This window comes from Scomber japonicus, chromosome 18 (assembly GCF_027409825.1).
Source record: "Scomber japonicus isolate fScoJap1 chromosome 18, fScoJap1.pri, whole genome shotgun sequence".
NCBI lineage: Eukaryota > Metazoa > Chordata > Actinopteri > Scombriformes > Scombridae > Scomber > Scomber japonicus.
The window spans coordinates 25,921,665-25,927,499 of record NC_070595.1 but is presented as its reverse complement, the minus strand read 5'-3'; positions in this window follow the sequence as shown (position 1 = coordinate 25,927,499).

Sequence of the window (5,835 nt, the reverse complement as noted above, 5' to 3'; positions counted from 1 at the left end):
AACTATCTTCTCTTTCATCACTTGTCTTCTCCTCATTGCTTTAATATCTGCCAAGTACTGAACATGTTTTTGAAATGTGCTGCACACAAACAAACAGGACTGAAAACCTCCTCACACGACTTAATAATCATGTCAAACAACAGCAGCCATTTTTTTTTTGTCATCACCACTCTCCTCATATTAGATGCTGGTTCTTTGGCTCGGTGCCAATCCATGCCTGAACTAGTTTACGAGCTTGGCTTACAAATTTGTTCAATAATGCATTTCTGTGTTAACACATATATAAAACGTCTAAAGTTAGAAAAACGTGCATTTGCCTGTGAAACCATTCATGCATTGTAATTGTAAAGTGCGACTGCATGACTGTGAATCCAGCTCACGCTATGCTGCAAACATCTGCATCTTCTCCTCAAGTGTGTCGACTGAAAACCCCGAAAGTAGGATGCCCCACATCTATTTCAAAAGGAGTCCACAACATGACGACAAGAAGAAGGAAATGAAATCAGGGCCGTCTGATTTATGAGCTCTGACTGTGCTCGTCTCACTCGGTTATAAAGTGGAAGATATGAAGCTCAGCATTAAATAAAGACAGTGGAGCCTTTCAGCGCATTCACTGCTCACACAAGCAAAAGAGAATCTGATTCAGAGGGGAAAACCTGGAAGGAAGGAAGGAAGGAAGGAAAGGAAAGGAGGAAGGAGGAAGGAAGGAAAGGAGTAAGGGAAGGAGGGAGGGAGGGAGGAAGTAAGGAGAGAAGGAAGGGAGGGAGGAAGGGAGGAAGGAAGGAAAGAAAGAAAGAAGGAAGGATGGAAAGAAAGAAGGAAGGAAGCAAGGAAGGAAGGATGGATGGAAGGAAGTGAGGAAAGAAGTACAGGAGGGGAAGAACAAAGGAAAAATTAAAGAAAGAGGGAGGAAAGAAAGAACGAAGGAAGGAAGGAAGGAAGGACGGAAAAGAGTAAGGAGGGAGGGAGGAAGGAAAGGAGGGAGGAAGGGAGGAAGGAAGGAAGGAAGGAAGGAAGAAAAGGAGTAAGGAGGGAGGGAGGGAGGAAATGAGGGAGGAAGGAAGGAAGTAAGGAGAGAAGGAAAGGAGGAAGGAGGGAAGGAGGAAGAAAAAGAGTAAGGAGGGAGGGAGGAAGGAAATGAGGGAGGAAGGAAGGAAGGAAGAAAAGGAGGGAGGGAGGAAGGGAGTAAGGAGAGAAGGAAAGGAGTAAGGAGGAAGGGAGGAAGGAAGGAAGTAAGGAAGGAAGGAAGGAAAAGAGTAAAGGAGGGAGGGAGGAAGGAAGGAAGGAAAAGAGTAAGGAGGGAGGAATGAAGGAAGGAAAAGAGTATAGAAGGGAGGAAGGAAGGAAAGGAGGGAGGAAGGAAGTAAGGAGAGAAGGAAGGAAGGAAGGAAGGAAAAGAGCAAGGAGGGAGGGAGGAAGGAAAAGAGTGAGGAGGGAGGGAGGAAGGAAATGAGGGAGGAAGGAAGGAAGGGAGGAAGAAAAGGAGTAAGGAGGGAGGGAGGAAGGAAGTAAAGAGAGAAGGAAAGGAGTAAGGAGGAAGGGAGGAAGGAAGGAAGGAAGAAAAGGAGTAAGGAGGGAGGGAGGAAGGAAGTAAGGAGAGAAGGAAGAGAGGAAAGGAGTAAGGAAGGAAGGAAAGAGGGAGGAAGGAAGGAAGGAAGGAAAAGAGTAAAGGAGGGAGGGAGGAAGGAAAGGAGGGAGGAAGGAAGGAAGGAAAGGAGTAAGGAAGAAGGGAGGAAGGTAGGACGGAAGGAAGGAAGAAAAGGAGTAAGGAAAAGAGTAAGGAGGGAGGGAGGTAGGAAAGGAGGAAGGAAGGAAGGAAGGAAGGGAGGAAGGAAGAAAGGAAGGAAGGAAAACAGTAAAGGAGGGAGGGAGGAAGGAAAGAAGGAAGGAAGGAAGGAAGGAAGGAAGGAAAAGAGTAAAGGAGGGAGGGAGGAAGGAAGGAAGGAAAAGAGTAAGGAGGGAGGAATGAAGGAAGGAAAAGAGTATAGGAGGGAGGGAGGAAGGAAAGGGAGGAGAAAGGAAGGAAGGACGGAAAGGAGTAAGGAGGGAGGAAGGGAGGAAAGAAGGAAGGAAGGAAGGAAGGAAGGAAGGAAGGAAGGAAGGAAGGAAGGGAAGACATGACGCTGTACTGGAGGTTTTGCAATAGAAAGCAATATTCTGCGGTATTTCCCTTTAACATAAAGTGAAAATGAATTGCTGGTTAATGTTGCTCCAGTTAAATAATACAGGACAGTAAGGGTCACTGCTTCTACAGAATTGGAATTTGATTTGTGCCCGTCTGGCAGGTTGTTCAATTACCTGCGCTGTTGACCTGCTGAGCCGCTGGAGCTTGTATTGTGCTTAAATAGAAAGGAACAGCTTTATAACAGAGTGAGGTTTTTCTGCTTAACTGGAGAGCGAAGACTTCACCTCTATTTACTCTACATTTTCAATCAGCACAAAAAAATGCACAAATGCACTTTTAATGTCACAAGGGTACGAGCACCTTTTTCACGCTGCTGCAAAAATGGTCTGTGGATTCAAAAATCAGCCGTTACCAGCAAAACTCCAGCTTCTCAACTATAAAGGGAGGGAGGGAGGAAGGAAAGGAGGGAAGGAAGGAAGGAAGGAGGGAGGGAGGAGGGGAAGGAGGGAGGAGGGAGGGAGGAAGGAAAGGAGGGAGGAAAGAAGTATAGAAGGAGGGGAAGAATGAAGGAAAACTTAAAGAAAGAGGGAGGAAGGAAGGAAGGAAGGAAGGAAGGAAGGGAAGGGGGAAGGAAGGAAGGGAGGAAGGAAGGAAGGAGGGAAGGGAGGGAGGAAGGAAAGGAGGGAGGAGGGAGGAAGGAAGGAAAGGAGGGAGCAGGGAGGGAGGAAGGAAAGGAGGGAGGAGGGAGGGAAGAAGGAGAGAAGGAAGGAAGAAGAGAAGGAAGGGAGAAGGTAGACTCCAGCTTCTCAACTATAAATATTCTCTTCTTTGACAGTAAACTGAAAATCTTGAAGTTGTGGATATCTGCAGACGTCTCTGCATCGACATTTTCTATCATTTCCTGACATTTTATAGACCACATAATAAATTTATATGTTTAATTAAGATGTTACGTCTTGTTTGTTTTAATATATGGGAAAGTTTTGTAGCCAGGCTCCCTATTTTCTGTTTGCTAACCTAATCTGCTGATACTTAACAGTCAATTAATCTTTCCATTTCTCAGTAGGAAAGCAAACAATATATTTCCAAACATGCCAAACTATTTATAGATAATAAGTAATTAACACATTTCAGCGTTTCCCCTGTTGCTAAATCCCGATGGTGCAAACCCAATTAAATCACAACGTTACAGAACATTTTGATCTGATCAAACAAACACAGTTAAATGAGTTATATTATTATTATTAGTCTTCCCATATTTAATTTTATTTCTCAGTGATTCACTCAGAACAGTTTCTTCATAAAGTCATGCTAGCTTCTAGTGTCCTTGCCACTGTCTCCAGATTCGGGTTGGAATGAATTTCAGATGTTTGGGGCCGTCAAAGGTGAGATGAGATATGGGGAATGACTGAATCTGGTGTGGAGTGCCAATAGGGATAGCCTTTATCTCCTTTAAACAGGTGGGGATGTACAGTTGGGTATCATCGGCATAGCAACGAAGAGACATACTATGACTACCGATGACACGTAGAGGGTAAACAGGATGGGGCCTAGATATGATCCTTGTGGAACCTCATAGGTGACAGGGATTGATCTAGACGTGCATCCTCCCACAAAGACAGGACTGAAACCGGAGTCTGACAGTCCGATGGAGAGGGGGTGACCCTTGCATCCGATGACATCAGCAGGTCATTTACAACCAAGAGCAGACCCCAAACCTGACTGAAATCTTTCAAATAGGTTTGAGGTTGTTTAAGGTGTTTCCTGCAGCTTCTCCAACACCTTGGATAGGAAATGGAGGTTGGAGATTGGTCTGTAGCGTATGGGTCCAGGGTGAGCTTCTCGAAGAGGGAGCAAATAACTGTGGCCTTGGGTGCATAATCAAAGTGGGCCAACGACGCACCTCTTGCTCTTGTTTTTTGTACAATGGGCAAACATCACTGAAATCTTTCAAATAGGTTGTTGTGTTTGAGGTGTTCCTGCAGCTTCTCCAACACCTTGGATAAGAAATGGAGGTTGGAAATAGATATGTAGCTGGCAAGAACTTATGTGTCCAGGGTGGGCTTCTTGAAGAGGGGGAAAATAACTGTGGCCTTGAGGGTGGGGGTGCATAATCAAAGTGGGCCAACGATGAACCTGTTTTTTGTGTAATGGGCTTCTTAAGCGTCCCACAGAGCAACTATGGGGTTTTTTGGGTCAGTTTCCACACATATAATGTATGTTTAAGCTCATAGGAGCTACATTGTTGAATGCTAACGACAAAACTCTCTTATTTTACCTTTGTTATAACTTCTAATGATAAGGTGTCACATTTTATTAGCAGAGGCTGGTAGTAAAACATTACGCTTTTTACATCCAGTTTTCACTCATTGACATCCTGTATCATCTCGTTCCAGCTCTTTCTGGAAGCTACACAATGTTTGCACTCTTTTAAATATTCAGACACAAGACCTGCATTGTTCCATCAAAAGAAAAAAATCCATATTTCACATAATTTTATACAAATTTCCAACATATTTGGTCTATCTTTGGAAACTTTGGGATCTCAGTTAGATTTTAAAATACAGTTCTGTGTGTTTGAACAATGTGCACAGCAGGAGTTTCTAATGACAGACCCTCCAGCAGGTCAGGAGGGTTTAAGTGCAGTTTTGTAGAGTGCTTTGTATTTAAAAGCAACAATAGAAAATGTCGATTTTTTAAAATGTTCTTTGCTGACAGAAAATGAACAGACTCCCACTCCTGCAGTAGTCTTTGTTGGCCTTTTGTCATTCTTACCTATTCAACTCAGCGCCAGTGAACTAACATGTGTGCGAAATGTTATTCTCTGACTTACTCTCTGACTGCCCACCGAGATACAACAAAACCACAGAGATTATTTCTGCCCCGTGAGCAGCTCTCTCCCCTGGAAATGTTTGTAGAGCTAAAACTCCATCCTGCCAACTGTCACAGCGCTGCCACAGCTTTGGCCTTCACACTGCCACTGTGTGTGTGTGCATGCATGTCTCTCCTCTCCCTGTGTGGCGGCCCGCGGGCGGCTCCGTCCTCTGGGTTTGGAGGGTGGGGGGGTTTGGCAGTCGGCTCCCACCGCGCTCATGGAGCTGTGGAGCACATCAAAGCAGCAAGGCTTTAACTGGCTCGGCCTACAGCATCTGCGAACACTGGGGCTTTGTGGCTGCACGCTCGATGGCACATCACTGGGAGCTCCTTTAATGCCAACCCATTTTTACTGTGAACCCCACACTACAGTAGGTAATGTTGCATCCTTTGTCTGCTTTAATCTGTCTCTCTTCCTTTCTTCTTCTGACTTTCTTTCATTTCTCTGCACAGTCGGTTGGTGTGTGTGTGTGCATGTGTGTGTCTGTGTGTGTGTGTGTGATCCCCTGTCTCCTGGGTGGCTGTGTGTACATATGCATCAATGTATAAAGAAAACCACCAGCCAGCCAGACATCTCAGTGTCTCACAACAAACAGCTGAGAGCCCCTGACAGCATAATCTCTGCAGCCCAAATGCTTTTGTGATGCCGCTTGAGTTCCCTTTTAATACCACAAATCAAAGCCGGTGTATCAGCAAATCACTCTTTCACAAGACTCACAAGTGTCAGTAACACTGTTTGCTGTCTGGGAGTCACAAAAACCTGCCACAACCTGCAGCACAAAGACGCAAACTGTGCATCAGCTCTGCAGACACAAAGCATGCATTATCTCCATCAC